The sequence below is a fragment of the Lacerta agilis genome, chromosome 12 (genome assembly GCF_009819535.1).
Source record: "Lacerta agilis isolate rLacAgi1 chromosome 12, rLacAgi1.pri, whole genome shotgun sequence".
Classification (NCBI taxonomy): domain Eukaryota; kingdom Metazoa; phylum Chordata; class Lepidosauria; order Squamata; family Lacertidae; genus Lacerta; species Lacerta agilis.
This window is the reverse complement of record NC_046323.1, coordinates 24,541,263-24,553,441: the sequence shown is the minus strand read 5'-3', so window position 1 is coordinate 24,553,441 and position 12,179 is coordinate 24,541,263.

The window sequence follows — 12,179 nt, the reverse complement described above, 5'->3', positions numbered from 1 at the left end:
CAAAAGTCAAAACAGAACCAGCAGGCTTATAGAATAAATGGAGAACTTCCACAAATCTAGCTCTCCACACAATGCATGGGGAGTGTGACCCTCTTATTTTTACTTGGTGTCTCAGCAAGTTTGATACCGCTGACCATGGCATCCTTCTGAATTGACTCTGAACATTGGTGGGGAAGTACACAGTTCTTCCGTGGCTCTGGGCCCATCCCCAGGGCTGGTGTCAGAGAATAGCACCACGTGGTTATCTCTCAACCCTCTAGCAGCTGTGCTGTGGGGGTGCCACAGGGTATAACATCTACATGAAGCTGTTGGGAGCAGATATTTGGAGATTTGGTATGTGGTGTCACCAGTACACTGATGATATCCAGGTCTATTTCTCTTTAATATCTGGATCAAGAGGCCATGCAAGTCCTGGACTTGGTGGTGGGCTTGGATGAGGACCAAAACACTGAGACTGAATCCAGGCATTATGGAGGTGGTGTGGATGGGCAGTTCCTGAGTTCAGATAATTGGTGACTTGCCTACTTTGGATTCCCCCAGAAGGAGCCAGTACATAGTCTGGAGTGGTCCTGTATCATCTCTGTTGCTAGAGGTCCATGTGACTTCAGCGGACAGGAGACCTAAAAGACCTGCATACACACAGCCAATCACTGCACTCTGCAGGAGAGAGCAAAAGTGACCTCACATTGTCAGACCCAGGCCTTTAGTGTGGCAGCACCTACCTTCTGGAAATCCCTCCTGTTGCATATCAGACAGACACCAGCCCTATTGCTTTTTCAGCACCTGTGGAAGACTTTCCTTGTTTCAACAACAGACTTTTAAGTGGAGGATATTTTTTATCTGTGTTGGATTTGAAATAGTTTTCATATATGCTATAATATATACATTTTATTGTATTGTGAAATTGCCTCAAGATGCTTCAAAGGAAGCAATCCATACATGAAAATTAACAGCAGCAACAACAACAATAATAAATATAGTCTGGTGGTCTGAGAGGCTTGAAAGAAGGAAGGATAACAGAAATGGTGAAGAGATAACGTGAGAAGCAGCATGGGAAAGTCAGCCATGTTTCTCTCTGCAGCTCCCTTCTTTTAGGTGAGTGTTCTCTGCTTATACAGGGATGAGAAACCTTTGGCTCTCCAGATGTTGTTGAACTACAATTCCCATCAGTCCCAGTCAGCATAGCCAATGGCCAAGGGTGATGGAAGTTGTGGTCTAGCAATGCCTGGAGGGTGGCAGGTTCCCCAGACCTCCCTAATGGCAAATGCCTTGTCTGTTGAGGTCACCGTGAGTTAAAACAACTTTTGCCAATTGCTGTGCTGGCTAGGAGTTGTAGTTCAAATCATTTGAAGGCACTAGGTTGATGGTTGATAAAGGCTAAGCTAAAGACAAGCTACTAAAACCCTTCACTATGTTGATTCAATTGTAATGGGTACAATTTCTATAAATTGCGCGTCGAGGTCCTCAAGCCACCCCCCAAGAATTAAACACAGAGACATAATTTTTGTTTGGGTTTTTGGCAAATAATTTAGGGCCACAACTTTATTAAAATACAAATTTGGTGAGTGGTTGCGTAGGCATTGGTTCAGACTATCTGTCCAAACGGGACAGCTGCTGACTTCAGTCAGCGTCAGGAGAATGCAGCTGGGGAGAGTTAAGGAGGCTGGGGACGAAACCTCCCCCTCACCAGCGGTCCCGGGGGCTCTGCCTATGGCCCTAGCCCCAGACCTGGGGTTCGGACAAAGCAAAAGAGCCACCAGATTCCTTTAACGGAATTCCCTGTACCAACATAAACATGATTGTGGAGGTGGGGCCTCACCATCCGAGCAATCCAAAACATAACCAATGCCTAACCGCCAACCTTACAAGTTGTGACAAGTTGCTACTGCAGTAGGCAAAAACCATAAGGCAACTACTAATCAGCCAGATGGAAAAATTCCTACTGGGCCCCTGCTACAAAGCAGACGACCCCATGACAGGCAGTTGCAAGGTCAAAGCAGAGGCCTAAGAAAACAATGGGGGGGCGGGTGGGTGATCCGAAGCTCCAAGCCAAGAGAGGGATCACCCTGCGTGCAGAGGATTATAAAGGACGCTGACCTGTCCATCACAAATTGCTACATCTCACTTTGCCCAGTAACTCTGCCTGACCAATCCTGACTAAGGCCAGCGTCCAGCCACTCCCTACAGGTCAATTTAGTGTCTTGCCAGGCCCCGACCGCAACACGTGCTCTTACTCAGGGTAGAACCCGATTTACTACCCCGAAGGATAGATGGGGATCCTCTGGTCCTTCAGATATTGTTGGACTACAACTCCCACAGATAGCTGTGTTGGCTCTATTCTCAGGAACACACACACACACACACACTCCATTCACCAGCTAGTGAGCAGAAGGTGCAATCCTGATAGCTGCAAGGGTCTGCTTCACAAGCATGTTGCCTGCAGGTAACAGGATTGAAAAGAGGGTGGCTGCCTGCTGGTCGCAGGAGCCCCGGGTCTTCCAGATTGCCAAGGGTTGTATCTGAACCATGACTGAATGCACAGCACACATGCAGGACCCATGCCCTGCATTTCTGCACAGCACTAGATACGCATAGAAGAACCTATGTGCATTCAGGTGAATGCATGGAGGGAGGCTGTTTACCAATGGCACCCCAGGACACATGGAAGTCAGGAACGGGATTCCTCCCTTTCAACACATGGATATCTGGGCAGGGCTAAGGATTTCTCAACTGAAAACGAATGCAAAGGGATCCTTCAGCAGAAAGGAGACACGGAAGTACTCCCCCCCCCAACTGTTCACAACAACATTACCAACGAAAAGAAGTTGCATTAAAAAAAGAAAACCTTGAATAGTCACATTCTCTTTGGGCAGTGCAAGGGAGCAGTAACATTAAGCCACCGAGGTTTTGAAATACGGACAGCTGAAAGGTCTCAGAAACAGCAATTACAAGACTAGAGGGTGGGGACAAACATCTCCTTCCCTGCATAATGAACTGTTTTGACACAGTCCACCAGCAAACTCTCCTGTGGGGGCCTAATTTAAATGAATGGGAACACCACTTTTCGGTGTAATGGGGCGTGCACAGGAAAACATCCCAGAGGATCTCTCCCTGTGGGGTCCAGTTCTCACACGACTGAACGTGCCTCCACACAAAGTGTATGTCAGCATGTCAAGCAGAAGGCTAGGCGCTCCTCTCTAATACCAATACAGCTGTGCTGGTTGGGGCTGATGTGAGTTGCAGTCCCAAACATCAGGAGGGCAGCAGGTTAGGGAAGGCTTACCTAGTGCCTTATGCAGAGGGACTTGTGAGGGGTATGGAAGGGTATTCCATCGTGTGATCCCTGCCCACCCGCCCTGCAGTCTGAAGTGGTACAGTCCAGACAGAGCTTTACCACCTCAGTGAGTAGCAGACCTCGGATTAGCCTGCACCCTGTGTTTTGGCATCATTACGCCTTGCTGCTTTCAGCAAGGGAAGAGATTATACCACTGCAGATTTCATTCTTTAATCTATTTTTTCCCCTAATGACTTAACTCAATTGAAAGATGTATGAGGTAAATGAAGATTATGGTTAACCAAGGCAGTATTCATTACAGTACTACTGTATAAATTAGCAATGGTGGAATCAGAAAGGGGTTCTGGTCCTGATTAAGCTTTGGTCTTGGCCAAAAGCTTTCAGTGTGCATTTCTGTTTGAATGAAAGCCAGCACCTGTTAGAAGATAATAGAGCAGAGCAAAACCACATTTTAAAACTCTTTAATCAGGAAACAAACTAAAAAAAAAAAAAAGCACATTGATTTTCCCACCCCCAACAATCCTGTAAGAATATTTACTACTAGAAAAGCAGAACGGGAATCTGTACATTGTTGCTTTGCAAAGAAGGCAAAATCTGCCTATTATAACCTGCTTCTTCTTAAAAGATATGGCACAAGTTTTTATATTGCAGCAGTTTCCCGATATTAGCATTATGTTGGCAGTATTGTTATATCAGCCTTCTCCCCCCCCACCCCCCCCACCTGTTGTGGTGCAGATATTTTTGACTACAAATCTCATCATCTGTGACCATTGGCTGTGGTGCCTGGAGTTGTAGTTCAGAAAACCCAGAGGCCTCCAGTCCGATGAAATCTGTCTTATATTACAACAGGGTAAATATAGGTCATTTTCATCATATGGTTCCCGAGAAAGTGGAACGGTCTTCAATTCTGCCACTGGGAAATTAAACCCCTTCTTAATTACGATATAAATAAGTGACATTCATCTTTCAGTCTCATGAGTATAGCAATAGTTGGCCGCTGACACTGGACAGGGAATGGAACTGCTAATTAATTTGATTTGGGCTTATAAACATCCACTTGGCCTCATTCGTTTGGTTTTAGTTCAAGTGACACAAAAGAAAGCAGATTGCCTACCAATATTAGGTAGTGTAAATATGATTTCCCCCCCTCCCCCATCCTCGGTCACATTAATTTTGGAAAGAGAAAGTAAAATAAAAAACTACTTCAGGCTTGATTTTAATTATTTTCTTACATGTCGTTTTTCAAATGTGACTTTCTAGACGGGTGACATAAATGAACTGCATTTTGTTCCCAGCTGCAATATACATATATTTAGGGTTTAATTTATGTATCCTCCCAACATGTTGCTGCAGTAAAGCGCTACAAAATTCAGAACGTGCACACTGAAGGAATCAATGGAAACCGACTGCATGGTGCGGAATTTCAATAATTTAGAACCGTTTTCAACTCAAGGTCACATTCCCTTCTGGACCAACCTTCCATAGGCCACATACCTGTGGTGGGTGGGGGCCAGAAGCCAAAAATAGGCAGAGCATCTGCCCAGTGGACTACTTTCTACACATCCTCTCTATATTCCATCCGCACAATGAAGATGCACCATCTGAGTTCAAGGCCACATCCAAACCAGGCAGAAACATTTGGGATTCGAAGCAGGGCAAGTGAGGGGAGTGGCTTGGGGAGAGGGGGCGGGGTCTGGGAAAGCTCCAATGCCCAAATAGAGAACCCTAGGATGCCAGCAGCAGGGGTACCAGCCTGAATAAAATATTGGGAGGGGCCCAGGTAAACCCTGCCCCACATAATCAATCACATGACATGGTGCATGCGCAACAATTGAATGGCAATGCCCATCAAATGGAGGGGGGCTTAAATATTTTATTGGGGAGTGGAGCCCCTTTGGCCCCTAGGAATTGGCTCCTATGGCCAGCAACCTCTGCTCTATCCTTTGCCTGGGTAGACCACTCACCTTCCTGGGAGGGCGGAGTTGCAGGCTGGCCACGAGCACTCCCCAGGTACAGCGGAGGGTATGACAATGCTGCCCAAATCATTGGGAGTCCCGGCTGCATCACAGCCTACGGCCGACCAATCGGGTCAACCGTGGGGCGTGGCTTACTGGATTTAAACCTCCGCACGGCCAGGGCCCATTCTCCTTTTTCTCCTCCTGCATCGGGCCTCCCGCTCTCCAGCCCTATTTTCATGCATTCGTCATCTTGGCCTTGCTATGGACTACGGTTGGTTGCCTGTTGAGGGGGCCAGGTAGGAATTTTCCCACCTGGCAAATTGGCACCAGCCATGTGGTTTTCGCCTGCCTTGTAGATATCGTCACAACTTTGTAAGGCTTGGCGGTTAGGCATTGGTAAACCTGGTTTTGGGGAGGGGAGATTGTGGCCTTCACCTGCCCCTCCTCTTTAAGGGTATTCCATCGGGAACCCTGGGGGAGCTCGCAGTTGATGTACATCAACAGGGCTCCCCCTAATGGTTGTTGACCCTTATGGGACTACCTGCATGACAGGCAGGAGTCAGTATAGTTGGTTCAGTTCCAGTGCCTAAGCCAATACCGCTCACATCTGCAACCAATAAAATTGTGGCCTTATTTATCCCATTAACCCAAAATATTGGTGTCCATGTGTTTCATTATCTAAGAAATGGGGTGGTGCTCAGGGCCTTGCCATGCAACATCTGGAGGCTTCCCCATTCCCATAATCCTGCCTCTCCATTTCTGGCCCATCTCGTTCACTTTCAGATTTGACCAAGCACAGAGTCATTCTCCCAACAAGGGGTTTTGATCTATATTCCAAGGCTGAACTCTATTCACATTGGGAAACGTTATTGTAAGCTTTAGAATTGTGAAAATGGAAAGATCTTCCAAAATCTTACTGGCAGAAATCTGCCCCCTCTCCTGATATTTTTGACATTATTTCACAATTTCCACATCATCTTCCAATGGCCCCGATATAACCAAAGGGTATCAAAATATCCCGATTGGAACGTTTTGAGGAATGAAATACGATGCATGCACCATATTTGGAGAACTCCCCATTTGTTAGTATTTCCAATTACAAGATCAGAGCATGCCAGAAACAAATGGAAAATTAATGTAATGAGATCTTGCATGATTGTACTAGAACCTCCACAAATAGCATAATGAGATATGAAATTTCCTTAAGTCTGCAAAGTGTTGAGAGCTAGATGGAAAGAGCTGGATCACACAAGTTCAAGCAGGAGCTGATGAAATACGAAATCTTTCTCTACTGCACTGAACTAATGAGAAGGCTGCAATTATGTATAAATTGATGTAAAAGGAAGTCAAGAACTTTCTCTTTAAAAAAGGAAATGCCACCAAACTAATGTTTAAAAGCGAAAACTTGTTAATTGCTATGAGAGCTGTTTCTCCAAGGGTAATTGGTAAGGGTGAGCCTCTGTTTGGGGTTTTAGGGGGTATACAATGGAGAGCTTACCACTGGCTTGCGAAGGGGAAGACTGCATGGGGAAATTTATTTACAGTATTTAGAAAAAAATATATAAACTGCTTCACACACACACACACACCCAAATTCTAAGTGTTAACATATACAACAATATAAAATATATAAATATTATATGGATAAAATCAGCAAAAATTAGAAGCAAATACTAACTTATATACCTGGAGAGTTTTGTTTAAATAAAAAGAGTAGGCATCTTTTAAAAAGTATAATGTGGGTGCCTGCCTAATGTTAACAGCATGCCTCTAATCCTTAGGGTGAGATTTTAAAAAAGTAGCCAAAACAAATGTTCTTTAAAATATATTAATTTATTATCTGCAATTTGAATTTATCCGGAAACAGGTCTCTAAACCTTTATTGAGAACCCTGGCCCATCCTGAAAACCTGAAAATAATACTCCTAGTATGTGACTACGAACTCCCTCACTGCCCCCTGCCCCCCCCCCCACCAGGTTGAGAGATTATTTTCAGTTTGTCTAGATGTTTACTGTTTAGGTTTATATGCTACTTATTTTCCCTGGTGGTGGTGGAGAGTTTGAGGACTGTGGGTTATGGCCCAAAATATCATGGTTTTGGCTTTACTTACCCCAACAAAGAGAATCGAAAATTCTTTCTAGTAGCACCTTAGAGACCAACTGAGTTTGTTCCTGGTATGCACACGAAAGCTCATACCAGGAACAAACTCAGTTGGTCTCTAAGGTGCTACTAGAAAGAATTTTCGATTTTGTTTTGACTATGGCAGACCAACACGGCTACCCACCTGTAACCCCAACAAAGAGAATAACCTTATTTTTCACCACTTAAATGCTCCAAGTAAAAAAGAGAAAGCTGTGCATATCCTTCTTGCAGTCAAGAAAAATAAGATAATTCAAATCAGAGACATCAGAGGGCTTTAGAAGCCATGCTGCTTCTCCTAATTTTATGTTCAAGACAACATTCCTTTGTAGGATCTCTACAGTTAGTTCTAAATGATGTATGAAATGAATAATCCTTGCCTAGAGAATACAGCTAGTTCATGCAATCGCAAACTGGCTGTGAAATGTAGTTTAATATTATGCTTTTAAAAGCCTACTCAGATGTTTTCCAGGTGAGCTCTGGTCTTTTCTAAATCCCCATATACTTTCATTTCTTAAAACCAAGTTCCAAGATCCTATCCATTGCATACATACTGAAAGGTATCACACAATGCATTACTAAAGTTAAAGGTAAAAGTACCCCTGACAGTTAGGTCCAGCCGCAGACACTCTGGGGTTGCACACTCATCTCACTCTATAGGCCGAAGGAGCCGGCATTTGTCCACAGACAGCTTCTGGGTCATGTGGCCAGCATGACTAAGCCGCTTCTGGTGAACCAGAGCAGCGCACGGAAACGCCGTTTACCTTCCCACCAGAGTGGTACCTATTTATCTACTTGCACTTTGCTGTGCTTTCGAACTGCTAGGTTGGCAGGAGCTGGGACCGAGCAATGGGAGCTCACCCCGTCGCGGGGATTCAAACCGCTGACCTTCTGATTGGCAAGCCCTAGGCTCAGTGATTTAGACCAGTGTTCCTCAACCTTGGGTCCCCAGATGTTTTTGGCCTACAGCTCCCATCATCCATAGCTAGCAGGACCAGTGGTCATGGATGATGGGACTTGTAGGCCAAAAACATCTGGGGACCCAAGGTTGAGCAACACTGATTTAGACCACAGCGCCACCCGTGTCCCAGTCAATGCATTAATACTTATGACAAATGCTATGGGCTAAACTGGGAAGGAAGAAATGCTTAAGAAGTTCTAAGCTTAAGAACATAAGAAGCTCCAACTCCCATTAACACCAGCCAGTATGGCTAATGGTCTCAGGAATGGTTGGAGTTGTAGTCTAGCAACATCTAGAAGTCTGCAGGTTCATCACCACCTCTATTATAAGTTTTCAGGAGCCCCCTTTATAGACAAATTGTAAAAGTGGTGGGTCTCTCTACTCTTATTTTTCTCCATCTCTATTTTTACCTGTTCCTATTCTATAGCAGTTTCATAATATAAAGAATGCTCTCCTGGTCAGTAACATTAGGAATTGTCCAGATGTTTTCAGGGTTTACCGAACGAATTCTTAAAATAATACTTTGACGGCGTAATCATGAACCACCACTGTTCCAAGAGAAGTATTTTATGAAGATGTGATAAAATTTCCACACAGGTTACTCTTTAATGTTTCCTTGAAAATTAATTTTTAAAAGACTTTCCAAGCCATTGATAATGTTCTCAGGTTTCACATAATTGGGTCCTTGGGCCTAAACATACACACATTATATATACAACAGTGCACACACCAACTTAATGGCTTCCATTCTTTGCCTCTGGAAAATACTGTCGTTCCATGCATGCTAAAAAGCTGGCTACAGTTTTCCTCTACAATTGGGAGAACTTGAAAGAAAGAAGGGATAATATGTATCTCATATCCCATGAAAGAAGGGATAATATGTAGAAGGAGCAATCAAGCAAGTGTCCAATAGCCTGCTTGACTAGTGTGCCTATACAGTGGTACCTCAGGTTACATACGCTTCAGGTTACATATGCTTCAGGTTACATACTCCGCTAACCCAGAAATAACGCTTCAGGTTAAGAACTTTGCTTCAGGATAAGAACAGAAATTGTGCTCTGGCGTCGCAGCGGCAGCGGGAGGTCCCATTAGCTAAAGTGGTGCTTCAGGTTAAGAACAGTTTCAGGTTAAGAACGGACCTCCGGAACGAATTACCGTATATACCCGAGTATAAGCCGACCCGAATATAAACCGAGGCACCTAATTTTCCTACAAAAACCTGGGAAAGCTTATTGACTCGAGTATAAGCCGGTTCACCTTTGCCGCTGTGGAGGAGGAGGAGGAACGAGCAGCCCGAAAGCAACCCTTTGGGCTGCTCCTTCCTCTTCTTCCTTTGCCAAGTTTGCATTTATGCGAGCAGTTCAGGAATGGAACAAGCTGCCTGGGGAGAGTAAAGAACCGCCGTTCTTGTACACTTCTTAAGGAATGGTTGACTGGGGAGAGCGGGTGGCGGCACGAGCGGAGAGAAAGGGCTTCTTTCTCGCCACCCCCACCACCCGCCTCACTCGAGTATAAGCCGAGGGCAGCTTTTTCAGCACAAAAAATGTGCTGAAAAACTAGGCTTATACTCAAGTATATATGGTAAGTTCTTAACCCGAGGTACCACTGTAGTAGAGTGCTTTCTCCTGGATCTTAGACAAGTCAATCAGAATATCTCTCAAGCCTTGGTTTCCATCGATAAAGTCGTGACCAATCAAAAATAATTTCATTGAGCAGAGCCATTATTAAAAGCTGTAACTGCTATTATTTGGTATGCTGGGCTTGAGCATGACTGAATTTATTGACTTTGGTATTGGGAAGATATTCTAGAATTTGCATGCCTCCGACTTTACAGAGGACAGTCTTCTATTTGAAGGTGTCCTCTAGTTTATTTATTAACTTTATATCCCACCTTTCCTCCAAAGGAGCCCAAGGCAACAAACAAACAAACAAACAAACAAACAAACAAACAAACAAAATGTCTTAAGAGCAAGCATTTGGGTCACTAGGTTCCCAGTATGGTAAGGTATATTGGATTTATTTTAAATTACACCCTATGGGGTGGAAGTGGATATCTATGTGCTATTCTTCAAAACTCATTGATCATATTTAACCATTACTTTTTAATGGAATTGCATTGCATTCCAAAGATTTTCAAAAACTTGTGTGGTATGGCTTAATTTCTAAATAAGAAGTATGTAGTCAAACTTGGTCCTCTTACATGGAAGCGTTTTCCTGTTCATAGATGTGCACAGAACAATTTCTTTCTTTAGAGAACAGGGGAGATGACGGCACCCTGCACATGTGCAATGGCGCACTTTCCTAAATAAGTGCTGCACAAGTCCTATTGTGACAAAAACAGCATGGTTAAAAACTGCTGCCCTACCAAATCAAAATGTTACCACTGCCAGTGCCTAGACGACATCTCTTAGAAGCCCTTTTCTTCCGAGTGTAGCGGGCATGTTTGAACTTGTATCTTCTGGATAGAGGGATAATGTACTTAACTGCATAATGGTTTTCTTGGATCTTAGATCGCTTCCTCTGGCTGCTGCTGTTTAAACAACATTTGCTGTGTTTTTATCAATTTACGATTTCTCATATCACAAACGGCCTTGGGTATTTTAAGAAAGAAGTGGCATATAAAAGTTTTAAATAAATAAACAGGAGCTGTTCCTTTCCAGCATGGTGTATGCCTCTATTAAGCCAATATTAAATGACTGAACTCAGAGGGAATCCAATAAACCTGCTTGAAGCAACATTTAGAAACCAATATGTAATTCAAAAGCAGGGCTAATTACTGACAGCTCTTGTAAAACAGCTTCTTGTTTTACTTTGCTCTAGTATCAACACTTTGCCCAATGAAAACCCGCCATTTTGACCTCCGTTGTATTTTCTTTGTGAGCATGTGTTGACTACTTGGTGAGAGAAAGGGAGTCAAGAGTCCTGGATTTTGGAAGGCAAGCTACCTGAGCCTTGGAAAAACAATTGCAGTCTATAGTGCCCTTCACTGGGTGTTTCTCGCAGGGGAGGCATCTCTTTGTGGCAAAGTGGGGCATAGCCCTGCCAAGATTTTGAATCCCCCGAAACATACAAATACCATGATCCAGTATTTCTCCTGTCACAATAATATCAAGGGTGAGAGAGGTGGGATCTTCCAGACAAGCAAGTGTGACAGCAAGGGCCCATTCTGAACCGAGCTCGGACACTTTCAGGTGCCAATAATTTGTTCAGCTGTGCTGCCGTTGCAAAGGTATCTCACAAGGAGGCACCACCCCACCCATGGGATCTCCTAGGTAATCCACCAGGTCTAGGTGCCATCAGCCTCCACTGCATTTCTGGCAGTGATTTATGATTACCAATCTGGTGAGCACCAGCTTGGAAATCTTCCCTGGCTCTAGTTTGGCACTTAAATGGTCAACAGCTCTCCAAGGTGTTTCCTGCTTGGCAGGGGGTTGGACTGGATGGCCCTTGTGGTCTCTTCCAACTCTATGAGTCTATGATTCTAAGGTGACAATATCAAATGAATGGGCCTCAGGTGGTACAGGAGAACCCCGACATCAACATTGCCATTTGTATCATTCAATCTTCATCAATATCCTGCAGGCATGCTGCAGAATAAGCATTCAGTGGCAGCACTGATCCTGACTGCTGCATGGCATGCCCCGTAGGGAAACCACTTGCAATTGACTAGGATTGTTGTCTCCACTGAACAGCTGGAGGCACCAATCCTGCCTGGTGTAGGGTGCTCCTTTGCAAGAGGTTTCTCAGATTTAATCCTCATGCACTTGGTCAGGGGGAGAGCAACATCTCCTGGGCTTCTGGGAAGGGTCCCCCCCCAGCTCTATAA